Source organism: Haliotis asinina, chromosome 14 (genome assembly GCF_037392515.1).
Source record: "Haliotis asinina isolate JCU_RB_2024 chromosome 14, JCU_Hal_asi_v2, whole genome shotgun sequence".
NCBI lineage: Eukaryota > Metazoa > Mollusca > Gastropoda > Lepetellida > Haliotidae > Haliotis > Haliotis asinina.
Window position 1 is genome coordinate 19547790 of NC_090293.1, and position 19515 is coordinate 19567304.

The 19515-nt window shown below is 40.1% G+C and overlaps 1 pseudogene; it reads left to right on the forward strand.

Moving 5' to 3' along the window:
• The first annotated feature begins 530 nt into the window (after positions 1-530).
• On the forward strand, positions 531-7948 carry LOC137261883 (lengsin-like; annotated as a pseudogene).
• Positions 7949-19515: the final 11567 nt, after the last annotated feature.

Here is a 19515-nt window from a genome sequence, read left to right on the forward strand (position 1 = left end):
TAGACACACACAACTGTAACTGTCTAACCTATGACAGCTTAGAGAATAATTGTATTTGATATAATCTGTATATATTTATACGTATTTAAAGTATTATATTTATGCAATAATCTATATCTATGACGTCATGTTAAAACCATTTAGAGCCTTAATTGGTCATCCCCCTTGGTCGTATCTGCCAGGGTGTACTCTTAGGGTTACAGTGTACACATCCCACCCAACAAGGAAACCTGTCATCAAACACTGAAAATTGACGAGAAAACATATATATTTATATGATCAATTCTGCAGGATTATGACAGTGGCGATGTCGAAGTTCGAGGAAGTGAAAAGGGAGATATCCCAGTATGACTACGTGCGGTTTGCCCTCTGTGACATAACAAACTAACAAACTAACAATCTAACAAACACTGGCTTATACGATATGGTTACAGTGTACATATCCCACACAACAAGAAAACAAACAGTGAAAATTGACTAGAAAACATATATGTTTATATGATTAATTCTGCAGGTTTATGACAGTGACAATGTCGAAGTTCGAGGAAGTGAAAAGGGAGATATCCCAGTATGACTACGTGCGGTTCGCCCTCTGTGACCTGAATGGCATGAACCGTGGTCAAGTGATAGCTGGCCGCTATGCCGCTAAATACATGGACGAAGGGGTGGACATGTACGAAGGTAAGCATAAGTCTAAAAATTAGTTCTCATGTCATTTCGTTAAATGCCCAGCAGTATATTAGACATTAATTAAAACATATACTTTTAAATAATGGGGGTAAATGTCAGAGACACATGGACAAGAATCTTGAATTACGATAATTGCTCCCTATATAGTGTTTTATAGAAGTATGACCTCTAAGGGTGACAGTGTATTATCACCGATAAGGGTCACATTGTGTATACTTGTAGAAGTATTTTAATTAAGGGCGATATTGCGTGTACTTGTAGACGTATCGTCACATTGAGGGTGGTATTGTGTGTACTCGTAGAAGCATCGTCATTAAGGGCGACACTGTGTGTATTTGTAGACGTATAGGTCTGTACTATACACCATACTTGTAGAGGCATCGTGATTACGGGTGATATTGTGTTTACTTGTAGAAGTATCATTATTGAGGGTGACAATGAGTGCGCTTCTGGAAGTCTCGCCATGAAGGTGACGTTCTTCTTGAAGTATTGTTAATTTGGGATGTCACGACGTTACAAGAGTACAGATTCTAGTCCCATCCTGGATTCTGACCCTTACTTTCAGAGTGAGGTACCATATTGCCGGCACAAAGTCAGCCATTTGTTCCATTCAGTCATCTTCTTGTAGAAATATGGTCATTGCGATTTATGTAATGTTGATCTTGTAAAAGTATTGTCGTTGAGGATTATATTGTATGTTCTTGTGAAAATATGGTCATTAGAGTTTGGAAAGTGTGTTTTTGTAGAAATTTGCTCATTGACGTTTAGAAAGTGCGTTCTAGAAGATTTATGAGGTATTGTCTTGTAGAAATATGGTCTCTGAGGTTTAGAAAGTGTGTTATAAAAGCTTGTAGAAATATGGACATTAAGATTTAGAATGTGTGTTCTCGTAGAAATATTGTCGTTAAGGCTTAGAAAGTGTGGTCTTGTGGAAGTACAATCGCTAAGACTTAGAAAGTGTGGGTATTATTTCTTTAAATGCGGTCATTAATGTTTAGATGGCTTGTTCTTGTTGAACTATGGTAATTTAAGTTTATTTTGTGTGTCCTTGTAGAAATATTGTCGTCATAATGTTTAGATGAAGTGATCTTTTTGAAGCATGGCCATTAAAGTCTAGATTGTGCGCTCCTGCAATTTTCTGGACCCATCTGTATCAAACCTTACCGAAGCATTAACGTGTTATTAAACATTAATTAAAGAATTAAGTAATGTTCTATTAAATTCTGTTGCACTAACGTTTTAATGACGCATTGTTGTCATTAGCGTCTTATTAAATTAATGAAGGGTCTGGGGTATCATTAGAGCGTCATTCACCTCCTGGAAAAGTGAACTTTGAGAAAGATTTTCGTTTTAAAATATACACATGAGCTTTAATTAAGCATCAAACCTGCGTCCTCTCGGGTACCTCCCTGAGTGCTGGCAGGTGTTGCCTATGGTAAGCAAAGCAAGGAAGTGTGCTGATCCTCGGTCAAAGGGGGATTATTGGGGACAAAAATAATTGTCGATTGTAACAAAAGGGATCAAAACAGAGAAGTCAACCAGTTATCTCTAAATACACATGAAGCTAGCATGAAATTCACGAGCAAACTCAAATGTATGCTTTTCATCATAAAGTTCTGTCATGGTACAAGCGACTTAGGGGTATAAAAAGGTGAAATGATGCATTCTCATTGCTTTCTTATCGACGCATCAATAAGTGAACAGTGCTGAAATGGAACATTCTTGGATATGCCTAGGCGTGGGCTTTCAGAAAATACCAGATGGCAGATCACTGGCATGCATGAAGCTGGTTTGTCCTGTCGCAGCATTTGGTCCCGACTGAATATTAATCACACTGCCATTAGTCGCCTTGTAAGGAAACATGCGGCCACTGTTTACGATCAGGAAGGCTGAGAAAGACCACTCCCAGTGATGACTGTGCTCTAGTTCACCCAGTGAGACGCATGCCCATGAACAATGCCAAAGATCTCAGAGAACAATGGAGAGTGGGTGTTCGTCTCTCAACCTGCACCATTCGAAGCATTCGTAACTACTCGTGTCATTCCGACAAGCCGGATGGCGTCTCGTGCCCCTCTCGTGGCCATGTTTATGACTGGGTTCTGTCTAAGCGCAAATGGGTATGGAGATAAAAAATGTTTAGTACTATTATCAAGGGAAGATAACTCTCAATTTCCAAACATGGCTCTTAGAATATCCAACATCCCGTAGACAAAACAGCAATACGGTCATTACCTTTGCATATATGTTTTAGTGTCGATAGTTGTTCTTCCTTAAAGGTCACACGCCACCAAAAAATCAAACATAATTAAAATACAATTATCAGTTATACATGACATATAATATAAATTGTTGCTTGTAAAAAATAAATAAACAAAATTATAAGCGTACAATTGCGATTCAAAAGTGCAATATTTTGTCCTTGGGCTTACTTCCCTCGAAACAAGCCTTCGGGAGACCGAGCCCAGTCATAATGGGTGGTGGTGCACTCAAGTGTAACGACGGCTTCCGACTGGTCGGCTCATTTGCTGATACGCCGAGGGCTCGTTGTGTGTACAGAAAAATCAGATCTGTTTGATGAGCATTTTAGAAGTATGGTGAGTCATAAGAAAGTAAGATTCTTTATGGATAACAACTTGTTTTATTGTACTTGCTGTGTCGTTTCAGTATGGATTCACATATTGTTGTCAAACAAAATCATATGCACTAGAAGTTGTTATCCATAAAGAATGTATATAGAGATGATGAGTTTTGTAGATACATGTTCCCTGAATTTGCGTTCGATTCAATCAAAAATCATCTCAGTAGAGATGGTAAACTACTACGTGGCTGGAAACTGTCATTCGTCCAAGTAGAAAGCAGGACTTGAAACTGACAAGAGTTTCCGTCAAATCCAGTCATCCGACAAAAATGGATGTACACGTAGTTTGTTAGCAACCCATAGACATAAAAACATGTCAAGTATCACGCCTGTCTAATTACCTAATGTGGCAGAGACAGGACTCGGGTGCAGGAGTCATAAATCAATTTATTTTGTTTATGGCGTATAGCCTGATAGGTGTTAAGTTCAAATTGCGTGTGGTCAATGATTGAAGCTGTGCATTGCATATTGTCGTTAGCAGACAGGCAGGCAGACATGTAGGTGCCAATAAACCAGACATTGAGCTTTCTCTGTGACAGGGGCTGCTTACCACAATCAACAAGTTTTTTTTATGTAACGAGTAGATTATTTACTTGTTTGTGTACACAACCAAGACGAGACTACTGCTCACGACCTCATACTCCGGGCAGGCGTACTGTTTCAAGCTCCGCGAACCTATTCACTGCGCATGCAAAGGATCTGCAAAGTTGTATTTTACGTTGCACGTGACCTTTAAGCTCAAAGTTTAGGTTTAAATTCAACGGTCCCTCCATTTTCATGGTTTGGCAGTGGTGGTGTGCGAGAGGGGTACGAGTCTTCTTGTAGGTCACGGACGAGTAGTTACGAATGCATCCGAGGCTCAGGTCCGCTGGACTCCGTGCACGTCGTCCAACCAGACGTCCCTACTCACTGACAGACACAAGCCTCAGCGTTTGGAATGGTGTAATCAACGGCAAAACCACAATCTGATGACATGGTGCAGGATCCGATGAAAGCCGTTTTCTTCTACTAATGGCTGTTGGCGAGTGTGGAGAAGGAGTAATGGGACTTATCAACAGCGGATGATCCATGCAGCTGAACCCTTTGGCGGTGACTCTGTAATGGTGTGGGGGTGTATCTCCTATGACTGTAAGCTGAATCTTTTCACCATTCAAGGGACACTCAGTGGTCAGAGATACCAACAGGAGGTACTGGAAGCTGCTGTTGTCCCGGACTTTGATACCCACCACCTTGCAAGTCGGCCAGTATTTATGGACGATAATCTTAGGCCCCATCGTTCCAGAGCAGTTATCGCATACTTGCAGAACAACGCACTTGAAGGATTATCTTGGCCTGCGAGTAGCCCTGATCTCAACCCAATTGAGCATTTATGGGACTATTTGGGGCGTCAAGTTCAAATAAGGGATTCACCTGTTCAAAATCTAGAGGAATTAGCCCAGGCTCTTCATGACGAATGGCATAGGATTCCAATGCTGAGCATTCGGCGTTTGATTTCCAGCATGAGGAGGAGGCTGGCAGCAGTTATCCGTGCGAGGGGAGGATACACCAAATACTGATGTCACCATTACTGTTGGCTTAGGATCGAACAGTGAACGTTTTTCAGAACTTTGTGTACGTTGGACCACAGACATTGTCTGTGTGACCATAGTTTTGGACATGATTATTGATAACGTTTTTAATGCCCCCACATGACCGTCAATAAATAACAACCGAAAGTAGCAACAGTATTGGTAGTTGATGGATTGACACTTTGGATGGTTCAGTTAACGAAATTATAACCATGTGTTTGGTTTCCATACCATAAATGACCAGTGTGTTGTCTTAAATACAGTATTATGCATGAAAATGGGTGGCGCTTAATTAATGCTAATGTGTATGCTAAACGTTGATAATGAAAACATATCTGAACGATACGCAAATATACATTAATACTAAAAGTGTAACTGCATGCTACAAATGGATGGATTTATGCCTAACTAATTCAGAAAATTCTGCATTCAATTAAAATCTGATTTCAATTTTGGTTACATGTATACGAGGAGCTGTGTTATGAGCACACACCCAATATGTCTCGCTTTCACGTAGACACTTGGTATAAGTGACTAAGATCATTAGAAATTTGATTCAAAGTTGTATGAGGAATTCAACGATCCATTTGTCACAACTAAATAGGAAACTGAATACGAAATATACGTGAAGTAATAGGCCCACAATATGAATGACCATAGCGAAATTTGATTTTGTAAACACTATCCAATATGGCCGAAAGTTCCCTTCGGCATTCGTGTGCGTGTATTTTCCAAAACATCCCAACCGACTGTAGGTTTCAGAATTATTGAGATGTGATTCTTTACATATGTTGAAATATTTGTTTGCGTTTCAAGGTTAAACTGTAAAAATTTGACAGACGACCGAGAGTAAAGATTATATGTTTACGTTGCTAAATTGTATGAAATATTTAGAGGAACCCCCGAATATAATAGAAATATGTGCATTAGGACGTCATTAGATAATGATTCCCTAATAAGTATTCAATACAACCTTCTTTAATGATGTCATTAAGTAATGATCCATTAAGGGTTTCAGGTATCATTAGGGTTTAATGTTGACATCAGGTAATGAAGCAGTGATAGCAACCGGATCCTGGTCACTAACGATGACATGGTAGGATCTTATAGTGGTACCTCCATTAATGTCATTACTCCCAAAATGTTCTGCAAAAAAATGAATAAGTGTGATATACACTGGATACGAAGATTTTGGATTTGTCATCATGGTCCATGGCCCACAATACACTCTATGAAAATAAAGACACTACTTTTCCATGTGATTTTGTAAAATACTGCTATATGATATAAGTATATTTATGAAGTTGTTTAAGAGTGTCACTCAAGTTTCTTTCAAGAAAGCTCCTTAATGCCTGAAGTCTCGCATTTTGATGCAACCTTGAAATTGTCAATAAAACTGATACTTGGGGGAGCCATTTAGTAGAACTGTTAATGGTGGTTTGGACTTATATAAGATATGGCCCCAAACCACCATTAATAATACTACTCATTTGGTTAATGTGCAATGGGTACTACTACAGCCGATTTACAGTCCGCTCGCCTGTTTGGATTCTATATTCTTGAATAACCACCATATGAAGGTCAAGATTAAGGTGAGGGACCGAAGTCATATAACCAAAGTAGTGAACTAAATGACGCGGAGAACCAAGGCATGCCTTTCAACAGTGCTATATGATTATTGAACTATTATTGGTTAGCCAAGTTTACTCTTCTTTGGAATCTAGGATTATCAGGGTGTTAACAATCGCCTGTGTTATTGAATGTTTTTGTTACAAAGTTACCAAAAAATGGTATTATGATACCAACATATTCAATACCTGTTAGTGGATCACAAGTGTATTAATCTGTGCCGCACAAAACATGCTTCGTTTTTTCATAAATATCCTGGTTTCGTTGCAGACACATTGTTACTTGGTCCAAGAACTGAAGTTGTAGAATCATCTATAACCTTGGCAACATGTTGATCTTCCCTGACCCAGACACACTGCGACCAATTCCATGGGCTCCAGAGGGAGTGAAAGTAGCCGAGATTTTGTGTGAGTCTCGATGGAAAAAAGATGGATCTCCACAAGAAGCTTGTCCTCGATATGTTGCAAGAAAACAGTTTCAGAGATTGAGTGACCTTGGGTTTGATTTGTATTCTGGCCATGAAATTGAATTTAAACTCCTTGACAATGAAACCTTGGAGCCAGTGTTTACAGGAGTAAATATGTTCAGCCACAGACTATTCAACAAGCATAGTAAAGTGCTATTTAACTTTGATAAGCAACTTCAACAATGCAAGATCGATGTTGAAAGGTATCATCTGGAATATGGCCCTGGGATTTTTGAAGCAGTGACTGATCCAAAATATGGAATTGAGAGCGCGGACATGGCCTTCTGTCTGCAGGAAGGCCTCTTGGAAATGGCTGATGCTGAAGGTCTTAAAGTCAGTTTCATGTCTCAGTCTGTATATAACGAAATGGGAATCTCCAAGCATTTAAATGTTTCACTTTGGAATATAACTGGTGAAAACATATTTTATGACGAAAGTTTTCCAGACAAGCTGTCGGGAGTTGCCAAGAAATGGATTGCTGGTATACTGAAACACAGTAAAGCTATCTGCGCTTTTGCAAACCCTACCGTCAACTGCTACAGGAACCTGGGTAAACTTGTGTTTCCGTCTACTATCTTTTGGGGAATTGAAGACCGACAGTCATGCATTCGTGTTAAAAACGAAGGGCCTTCCAAAACATACGCTGAATACAGACTAGCAGGGGGAAAGTGCAATCTGTATCTCTTAGTGACGTCTACTATTGCTGCAGGACTGGATGGCGTCATTAAGAACATGGAATGCCCACCCCCGGGCGAACCAGAGGACGGTGAATCTCTACCTCTTTCCTTAGCTGAAGCTCTGGATGAGCTGGAAAAGGATGAAGATTTGTCCAATGCTTTAGGTAAAGAGCTGGTGACATGGTTTGTCAAGTCCAAGAGGGATTTGGAGGTTGCTAAGTACAAATCTGTTAAGACCGACGAAGAAAAATTTGCTATGGAAACAGCTGCATATCTCTGAGGCATCAAACGCTCAAGTTTGATTTTCCCTATATGTTCGTTTTGTACTTTTGTTTGACTGGACCATCATAACAACATGCCTCTGATTAAAACAGCCTATTTGTATGTGAGTCTACTCTGAAGCACATGTGTATGGGGTGGAGCACAGTTACTGTTAGTTACTGTTAAAGGAAAATGTGTCACCAAGTGTAGAAATCAATTATGGAAGATCTGCTATGAAAGAGCTTGAAACACTCGATCACAGTCGATTCGAACTATTTGGAACAGAATAAACCTGGTTCGGTCATGGCAAGCACTTTAAAGAATGTCTATATGGAGGCTATCCTTTATTATCATGAATTACTACCCATACGGGAGAGGAAATCCCGTGTAATATCTTTTTGATATTTGCACAGTGTGCAATTTAGTGATTCTCGGCGTTGATTGGTCACTCGTAATTGTCTACATTTTCACTGGATGACGAAACTACTTTCACACTACTACGTTCATTCATTCATTGGTTGATAAATAGAACATGATGTAATCTCACTGATTTGGGATTTGATTTTAAAACAGATAAAAAACATCATACAAAATTTCGATTTTGATGTTAAATAAATGCTTTGCTCCATTAACAATACAGAGACATCGACTTAAAACATGTTTAGTAATACAAATATGTTTATACTCGATAACATCACCTCTTGTAAACAAAGATGGCTACCGAGTTTACGCCAATCAAGGTCAATGACCTGGTCAAGGTGAACAGAGACATCACTGGACGTGTAATAAGAATAACACAACCACTAAATTCCTTCCATGTGTACGTTGTAAACACCGAACATGGGGAAATGGACGTTGCAAGGTACAAAGTGTTGCCAGAAACAATCTCGAGCGAGTCGGCTTCTCATCACGGCCCCCACTTGCCTCTGACTGTCATTAATGACTTTCTGCAAGATGATTTTTGGAGCCCCCAATCGAAATAAAGGTTTTGACAGGTTTGTTCCTGTTTCTGATCAGGACATTGATAAATCCTTGGCTGCTAACGAAAATGAAAACACACTGAAAAGGACAAAATTGGACATGAATCATGCGTCTAGATTTCTCCGCGAGAGTCTGAATGATCCAAGACAGCTTGAACACATTGCCTTCTATGAACTGAACACTTTCCTATGCAATTTTTTCATATCAGCAAGGAAATCGGATGGTCCGGAGTATGAACCGTCATCCCTTTGGGGAATAAAAGGTAGCGTTGAAAGCTATTTGAAGCATCAAGGGTATTCGCATGTGTTAGCTGAATCATTGCTTTTCATGAAACTGAGAGAGGTTTGAAATAAAAACTCAAGTCATTACAAAAATACGGTAAATTACACTGAATTACAGAAACTCCGTGAATGTGAGCCACAGGAGCCCGATGTCGCACTGTAGGTTAAACATAGACCATAGATTTATACACACGTCATATATATTAATAGAGTAAAGGAGCAGCAGCTGACTTGAGACCTATAAATTTCTCAAGCGATGACCATCCATTCTTTTTGGCTACAAACACCCAGTTTGTGGTACGAATCGAGAATACTTGGTTTAAACGTCAAGCGGTTGTCAGGAATAAATTGAGGTCACTCATGAAAACAATGGCATGTAAAGCAGGACTTTCTAATGACGAAAGGTTGACAAACCATAGCGCCAGGAAACATATGATTCAAACCCTGTCTGACAAAGATGTTCCAGCTCACCAGATTATGCAAGTGTCAGGTCACAAAAACGTTCAATCTATCAAAAGGTACTCCTCAATGAATGAAAAAGAACACCAAAACATCAACAGACTTCTGTCTCCCAACTGTGAGTTCACTCCATGTGATACAGGCCTGCCTCTCCCTTGTCTAAATAATCCACCGAAGCCTCAGTCGAAACAGTCCCCGTCAGTCATGTCCGAAATGAGTGAGTGAGTTAAAATCTAACGTCACATCGGCAATGTTTGGGACTTACGTACCCTCTCAGGAGGACAATAATTTTACGGTACTTCAACCCCCCTCGAGGATACAGCCACTAACAATCTCAGTTACTAATTCAACTTCCAAGCATAAAATACTTAGTTATTTACAAGTCAGACAACAAATCTAATTCTTTTAAAAATGCCATAATTAAATGAGAACTTACGTTACTAAAAAGGTCCTTCATAGTTCTTGATTTGAAATAATTGTCCCTTGAGATGGAATATTCGACACAGTCAAGCAAGACATGCTTAACTGTGATTATTTCATCACAAGGGATGCAGAACGGAGGATCCTCACCTTTCAAAAGATATTCATGCGTATATCTGGTGTGGCCAATACGACATCGTCGTATAATGACCTCTTCATATCTGGACCGACAACCCAAGTAGGCGTAACCAACATATGGTTTTATTGCATGTAATGTATTGATACCTACTTGGGTGTCCCACTTCTTCTGCACCAGATCACGGATATAAGATCTAATGGAAGCTGTATAATCAGTATAGGGAATAAGAAGTGGTGTCACAGATTTGTTGAGTGCCGCCTTAGCAGCAAGGTCAGCCAAAGTGTTACCAGAGATTCCAACATGGCTGGGTAACCAACAGAAGACGATGTCGTATTGGCCAGTAGCAAGATCATTATAAAGTTCAATAATTTCTATTAAAAGTAGATGTTTACATGAGAAATTTTTAATCGCCTGAAGACACGAAAGAGAGTCCGAATAGATTATATATTGTTTACGTTTAGGGTGTCTCTGAATATATTTAAGAGCTGTTAATATGGCGTTTGCTTCAGCTGTAAAAATAGAGCTGTTATCTGGCAGTCTAGATGATATTGTTCTGGATCCAATGACAGTAGCACAAGGCACTGCGCCACCGTCCTTGGACCCGTCTGTGAATAAGGATTTGTATTTGCTATATTTGTTTTTTAATTGATGATATTCTTGTTTATATTGTAATTCATTAGTTTCTGCTTTTTTAAAGGAAGTTAATGTTAGGTCAACTTGTGGCCTAACCAATTGCCAAGGAGGAGAAGAAAGAAGACGGGAAGGCGATATACTTTGCAGCTCAATGCCGGCAGAAGAAATGAAAGGTTTAATTCTGTGCCCCAGAGGCGGAACAAGAGAAGACTTTTTGTTATACAAATCCTCATAAAGGGGATTGAACACAGAGTTATAGGCAGGGTTAGATGCATTAGAATATAATTTAGTAATGTATTGTAAAGACAATTTTATACGACGTTGTGCAAGAGATGGTTCATCAGCCTCGACGTATAGACTGTCAATAGGTGAAGTTCGGAAAGACCCAAGAGAAAGTCTTAAGCCTTGATGGTGGACAGAATCAAGAAGTTTAAGGTTACTTTTGCAGGCTCCACCATATAGGATGGAGCCATAATCGAGTTTCGAACGGACCAGTGATCGATATAAGCGTAAGAGGGTAGCATGATCCCCTCCCCACTTTGAGTTGGAAACAACTTTCAACAAATCGAGTGCCTTCAGGCATTTGACTTTAAGGGATTTAATATGTGGCAGGAATGTTAAATGGGAATAAAAAATTAGACCCAAGAACTTGGCCTCCTTAACAACTTTGATGGGTGTGCCATTTAAGAAGAGTTCTGGGTCCTTATGGGGTTTATATTTTCTACAAAAATGTATACAATTCGTTTTTGATTTAGAAAATTTAAAGCCGTTTTCAAGACACCATTTATTTATTTTATTTAAACATAACTGCAATTGTCTTTCAATTGTATGCATATTTTTGCCGCAACAGGAAATATTGAAATCATCTACAAAAAGTGAACCATCGATTGAATCATTTAAAACGTGAGCTAAACTGTTAATTTTAATGCTAAATAAAGTGACAGACAAAATACTGCCTTGTGGGACACCCTGATCCTGATGATAATGATCAGACAGGGTACAACCCACTCGCACTTGAAATTGCCTGTCAGATAAAAAGTTGGATATGAAGTGAGGCAAACGGCCTCGTAATCCAAAATCATGTAAATCCTTTAAAATACCATATTTCCATGTAGTGTCATATGCCTTTTCTAAATCGAAAAAGATGGATACTGCATGTTGGTTGTTAATAATTGCATTTTTAACAAATGACTCCAAGCGGACTAAATGGTCAACAGTGCTTCGATTTTTCCGAAATCCACATTGAATATTTGTAAGTAAATTATTGGATTCCAAGTACCATATTAATCTATTGTTGATCATCCGTTCCATAGTTTTACAAACGCAACTAGTCAAGGAAATAGGACGATAATTTGAGGGATCAGTATGACCACGTCCAGGTTGTGGTATGGGCATAACGCCATGATGATGGGAATGAACCAGATGTCCAAATATCATCAAATATATTTAACAAGGTGTGTAAGCATGGTTCTGGTAAATGTTTCAGGAGTTGGTAATGGATGTTATCAGCTCCTGTAGCAGTATTATGAGCTTGGTCGAGAGCATCATGGAGTTCATGAATAGAAAAGATTTCGTTATAATCCTCTCCATTATCTGAATTGAAATTAATAATCTTCTTTTCTTGTTGTGTTTGATATTTTTTAAACTGAGGCGCATAGTTAGAGGAGGAAGACTGTTGAGCAAGAGTTTCGCCCAGTTTATTCGCAATATCGGACTTGTCTGTCAATAATTGATCTCCATTGTGAAGATGGTGGATGCTCGGTTTAGTACCTTTACCTTTAATTCTTTGGATCATGTTCCATACTTTGGACATAGGCGTTCGTGAATTGATTTGCGACACATAATTTCGCCAGGATTGGCGTTTATTGTTCTTGATCGTACGTCGGGCTTTAGCATTTAAAATTTTATACTTATTCAAATTATGCACCGTTGGATGGCGACGGAAATAGCGTTCAGCTTTTTTCCGTGTCTTCCTAGCTTGTTTACAGTCATTGTTAAACCACGGTTTACGTATGTGAGGATCTGTAGAGGACTTTGGAATACATTCGTCAGCAATCTTTTTGAGTTCATCCGAAAACAATCGCACAGGGTCAGAGACATCTCTGAAGAGTTCAGGTTGTAATATGTTTGAAGACATCATTTCAAACAAATGCCAGTCAGCCTTTGAGAAATTCCATCTGGAACACGGGGGAACATCAGACGGAGTGACAGCTTTTAGAATGGTTGGAAAATTGTCACTTCCACATAGGTCATCATGGACTGACCAATCAAACTCATTCAGGAGATCAGAATCTGTTATGGATAGATCGAGAGAAGAATATGTACCCGTTCCAGGATGTAAATATGTGTTAGAGTTATCATTAAAGAGACACAGATTGTTGTTACAAAGAAAATCTTCCAGTATTTTCCCTTTACGGCTGGTATGGGTACTTCCCCATAAGGGATTGTGACCATTCAAGTCACCCATGATGATACATGGCTTGGGAAGTTGGTCGTAGAGTTCTTGAAGATGAGCGTGAAAGAGTGAAGAAGAAGGGGGTACATAGAGTGAGCACAAAGTAAAAACAATATGCATGGTCACACGAACCGCAACAGCTTGAAGTGCAGTATTCAGAGAAACAGGACTATGTATTATGTCTTGTCTCACTAATATCGAAGACCCACCCGTGGCCTTTGGCCCTGGAGGGGAATAATAATTGTATGAATTATACTGTCGCACATCAAAGTGATCATTTTCTTTAAAATAGGTTTCCTGTGGGCAAAATGCTGACGGTTTGAAATCTTGTATAAGTAAATGTAAGTCTTTGAGATTATTCCTTAGTCCCCTACAATTCCACTGAATAATGGCATTGGAGCTCATGGAGGCTTAATAGGAGTTCTAGATTGGGAGTGGGGTCTGTTCCCATGGCTTGGGACTGTGGGACTGACCTCCATCTCTAAAGGTTCAAACGGATTGTGAACCTCTACAATAGATGACCCAGAGGGCACATCAACGTGTTGGAGAGCCCTGGTGTTTCTCTTTATCTTTTTCTTTTCACTCTTTGACAGTTGTGCATGGCTATTGGCATCTTTACCGTTTTGAAAATCTGGTTCAGATGTAACGTCATTGATGGAGTCCGACAATAATTCTGTCTGAGAACACGATACGGATGTGTCTGTCTGTTTCATGGATATCTGAGAAACGTCATCTAAAAGGAGTCTATCCGCAACCCAAGAAATTGATGTCTGACACATGACGGAGGTGGTGGCAACTTTAACAACAGGAGGTGGGGAAGAAATGACAGTGGAATATTTAATGTTAGGAGTCTCAGAAGGATTTGGAACCAGTTTTTTCGCTTCAAGAAAAGAAATATTTTGGGTATATTTGATTTTAAGAATTTGGGATTCTCGCTGGAAAAAGGAACAAGTCTTGGATGAGGCCAAATGTTCTCCATTGCAGTTAGCGCACTTGATAGCATTTGTGCACCCAGTGCTTTCATGGCTACCACTGCAACGAGAGCACACCGTGTCATTTCGACAAGTTTTTGTTCCATGTCCAAATCGCTGGCATTTATAGCATCGGAGGGGATTTGGAACATAAACTTCCACGACGAGATTGAAATAACCACCTTCAATTGATTTTGGAAGTACTGCAAGACCAAAGGTAAAGAGATAAGTGTTTGTTTTGACAACTTCATCATTTTGTTTTCTGGTAAAGCGTTTAACGGCCGTAACTCCTTGATTCTTTAGTTCAAGTGCGATTTCCTCCTCGCTCATGTCTGACAGACAACGAGCTCGGTCTCTGACGATCCCTCGACATGAGTTAAGCGTCTTATGCTCCGAGACAACAACTTTAGTGTTAACAAACTGTTTTAAGGACAGTAGATCAACTGATTGTTGTCTCCTTGCACATTCCACTAGGATAGAACCACCTCGGAGCCGTGAAACATTCTTGACATCGCCACAGACACCTTTAATGCCTTTAGCAACGACAAATGGATTGAGTTTTAACGGACTGCCATCTTCAGATGCAATGATGAGAAATCTCGGCCAAGAATCTGTGACAGGTTGAATAATTTCTTCGTCAGATGATGAACCATCAACATGACGGCGCTTGTGCTTTGATGAACCAGGAAAAGTATTTAGAGCCATGGTTATAGAAATGTGATTCGACACTTCTGTTCCCCACCCACCATGGAGTGTCAACAGGGACAATGTCGCAGCGGAAACCAATCTGCGATATTAGGGTTACAGGGGTGTTATACTCCAGATATAAAAACATGAAAAGCTGTAAGAACTAAAGGAATAAATGCCAGGCTGGTTCGGCCCATGACACCATTCCCAAGAAATACAGAATTCAGAGGTTCGTATATCGATATTGGCCCATGAGCCACCGCCTTCTGGCATTGGACTCTAGGCAGTGTAATAAAACAAAAGGTCATTAGTAAACACTGTGTGATAGACCTGCCAGGAACAATATCTGTGAACTACATGTTGTCCATACACAGGGCATGGCGTGACCAGCCGATTGATAGAATCAGGCCAATTCTACCACCCGTCTAGGTGAAGTAAGGGCCAAAGTGGTGTGTTGAGCAACAGGAACACGGTTGCAGGTTCCCATTGCTCTCAACCACCAGGATCCCGTCCTCCACCGACACAGGGGCGCAACCCACGGCCAACAGGTTGGTGGACCAAATATGCCCCCGGGCCCACAACGGGGGTGTTGGCGAGCTCTCAGCATTACCCAGCACCCACCACGAGGAGGTGGCTCGCCACGGGTGCCTACTGCGTTTAAAATGGGCTAAGCAAAAATTAAACTGTGAAAGTTATGGGACTTACGTACCCTCTCAGGAAGACAATAATTTTACGATACTTTAAGCCCCTTTGAGCGTACAGCCACTAACATTACCAGTTGCTAAATTATACTACCAATCATTCAAATACATCTATGTACAGAACATATTAATCAAAATTCAATCAGGAAATCAATTTCTGATAGAAAGGCAATAATTAAATGAGGACTAACAGTGGTAAAAAGATCCTTAACAGTTTTGACATTGAAATATTTATCCCTTGTGATGGAGAATTCAACACAGTCAAGCAGGATATGCTTGACCATGACTCTCACATCACAAGGGATACAAAACGGAGGATCCTCACCTTTTAACAGGTATGAATGTGTATACTCTTGTGTGGCCAATGTGACATCGTGGCATGATGACATCTTCAAATCTGGACTGACAACCCAAATAGGTATAACCGATGTAGGGTTTTGTTTCATGTAGTCTATTTATACCCACTTGGGTTTCCCACTTCTTCTGCATCAGATCACGGGTGTAGGCTCTAACGCTAGCTTTGTAGTCAGAATAAGGAATAAGAAGTGGTGTCACTGATTAGTTGAGTGCTGCCTTAGCAGCAAGATCAGCCATTGTATTCCCAGAAATGCCTACGTGACTGGGTAACCAACAGAGGACGATGTCGTATTGGCCAGTAGTAAGATCTTTGTACAGTTCAATAATTTCTATTCGGTGGTGTAACACACCGAGATATATCAACAGGCAAACTCTTTTCATGCCACCTCGCTAGACAGTATTGCCTCCATTTCTGATCAATGACAATATCGCACAGTGTCTTGTTAATAGTTAGAATAGATATTCTTTATTTCCTCCAGAGAGTGAAGATGCAGTCTGGTGTGATATATTAACATGTAGGTCAGAAACAGGAAAATACAGATGCATGTAATTTCTATTAAAAGTTGATGTTTTGCAAGAAAGATGTTTAATCGCCTGAAGGCAAGAAAGAGAGTGTGAATAGATTATGTATTGTTTATGTTTAGGGTGTGTTACGGTTAAGCATTTGCCGTGATAAACGATGTAAGAAATCCCCTGTGTACCAGCAAAACACAACAAACACAAGTAAAAAAAACATTCAAATATTGTATTATTTGGCAAAGAGAGCAAGTTATACAAGGCCACACGTCAATTTTACAATACTGATTTTAAATTTATACCATTTAAGTGTCACAAGTGTGACAAAATCTAAGGAAATGGGTCACAAAATATAATAGCAAACCCACCAAATTCATAGTGCGAGAGATAAACAGTCATGCAGAATGTAACACAGCGATCAAACATTGGCAGCGATTAGTGATTCTACTCCAGTGATGTGCCCCTCTCTACACGGCAGCTAGCCTTTATATATACGTATGGAAACTTTTAAGGGAACGCATGAAATAGCTGTGACTTTTAATCTTTGAAACAGTAAGAGAAAAGTTCATACAGATGAAAAGACTTATGTCAAGTGATGAAAATCAATATCAGGTGTGTCCCCCATGTCTCTGGAGAACTGCTTGGCATCGTCGTGGCATGCTGCGAATCAGTGTACGAATGGTACCAATCGGATTTCTACGCCACTCTTCCTGGAGAGCCACGAAAAGATCATCCAAATTGTTGGGTTGAACAGGTCTGTCCCAAACATTGCGGCCAAGAACATCCCAAAGATGTTCGATGGGTTTAAGGTCAGGACTTTTAGCCGGTCATTGCAACACCCGGACACCTGCAGCCCTCAGTCTGTCCCGACAAACATGAGCGATGTGAGGGCGGGCATTGTCATGCTGGAACTTGATTATTCGACCTGCTGTACGCGCAAAGGGGATCACAATCGGGTTCAAGATCTCGTCACGATATCGTACGCCTGTTATCCTGCCATCAATATGCACAAGATCTGTTTTGTGGTTAAAGGTGAACCCACCCCACACCGTAACAGAGCCTCCTCCATAACGATCTTGCTGTTTGATTGTGCAGGCACTGTGACGTTCCCCAACGCGTCTCCAAACTCGAATTCGAATTATGGTCTAGTGTGTACCTGCTCTCATCACTAAACATGGTGTTCCTCCATGGTTCCGTGCCCACTGCAGTCTCAAGCGCTTGTGTTGCTCAGTCATGTTGATTCCAACCAATGGACGGCGGCTTTTTAGACCAGCCGATTTAAGACGATTATGCACCGTACGTGAACAAATTCTGACGTTTGTTCTTCGCCTGAATTCTGTATTGACTTTGGAGGCGGATTTGAACCTGTCTCGCAAAGCAATAAGGCGTAGGGTCTGGTCGTCCCGTGGGGTGGTTTTCTTTTTCCGTCCCCGAACACGCCTCATTTTGACGGCACCAGTCGCTCTACAGACATTCCAAAGTCTGGATATCACGCTAAGAGACTTGTGAAAAGTTGTTGCCACCTGTTGTAATGAGCTTCCACCATTAACCATGCCAATTGCCTCCCATTTCTGTGTCAAAGTTCAGTACTGTCTCGCAATGTTAACAATGTTTTTAACCGTTGTGTTTGACACTGCACATACATGTCACGAGTAAGTCTAAGCTAAGTGCATGTAACTTTTGGAGCATGTAGTGCACGTGCATGGAAAGCAATATGGTGAGTTTGAGTGAACTGCTCTTCCCAAAAACGATAATACACGGCGCTGAAGTTAGTAAGCAGAAATTCTGAATTGCCGTATGAAACATTCGTTCCATTACATTTTTCCATGAGTATATATACTCAGTCATTTCCCGAACGTTCGGGCACATACGGCCATCGCCAACACTGTAGAAATCTCTAGCAGTCTCCCAGAAATAACATATAGAAAGCTAAGGCCAGATAATTTCCGGACAGCCTGCTACCAAAAATCTTAAAAATGCTGACCATCTATTAAACGAAATGTCACCCATCATTATTATTACTTACTTAATAACAAAAATATACAGGGAATACACACTCGTAACAGGTGTATTTGAATATATTTAAGAGCCGTTAATATGGCGTTAGCTTCTGCTGTGAAAATAGAGCTGCTATCCGGTAATCGAGAAGATACTATTCTGGATCCAAGGACCGTGGCACAAGCTACTGCGACACCGTCATGGACCCGTCCGTAAATAAGGATTAGTAATTGTTATATTTGTTTTTTAATTGATGGTATTCTTGTTTATATTGTAAGTCATTTGTTTCTGATTTTTAAAATTATGTTAAGTGTTAGGTCAACTTGTGGCCTAACCAATTGCCTAGGAGGAGAAGAAAGAAGACGGGAAGGCGATATACTTTGCAGCTCAATGTCGGCAGAAGTAATATATGGTTTAATTCTGTGCCTTAGAGGCGGGACAGTGGAAGAACACACAGTTATAGGCAGGGTTAGATTCATTGAGTATAATTTAGTAACGTATTGTAAAGACAATTTTAAACGGCGTTGTGTAAGAGATGGTTCATCGGCCTCAACGAACAGACTGTCAATAGGTGAAGTTCTGAAAGACCCAATACAAAGTCTTACACCTTAGTGGTGGATAGAATCAAGACGTTAAAGGTTGCTTTTGCACTCCACCATATACGGTGGCGCCATAATCGAGTTTTGAACGGACCATTGATTGATATACGAGTAGGTGTAAGAGGGTAGTTTGATCCATTCCCCACTTTGAGTTGCAATCAACCTTCAACAAATCTAATGCATTCAGGTATTTAGCTTTAGGGGATTTAATGCGTGGTAAGACGGTTAAATGAGAATCTACAACTTTGACCTGAGTGCCATTTAAAGATAGTTCAGGGTCTTTAGGTGGCTTATATTTTCTACAAATATGTATACATATTGTTTTTGATTTAGAAAATTTAAAGCCGTTTTCAAGACGTTTTATTTATTTTAAACACAACTGTAATTGC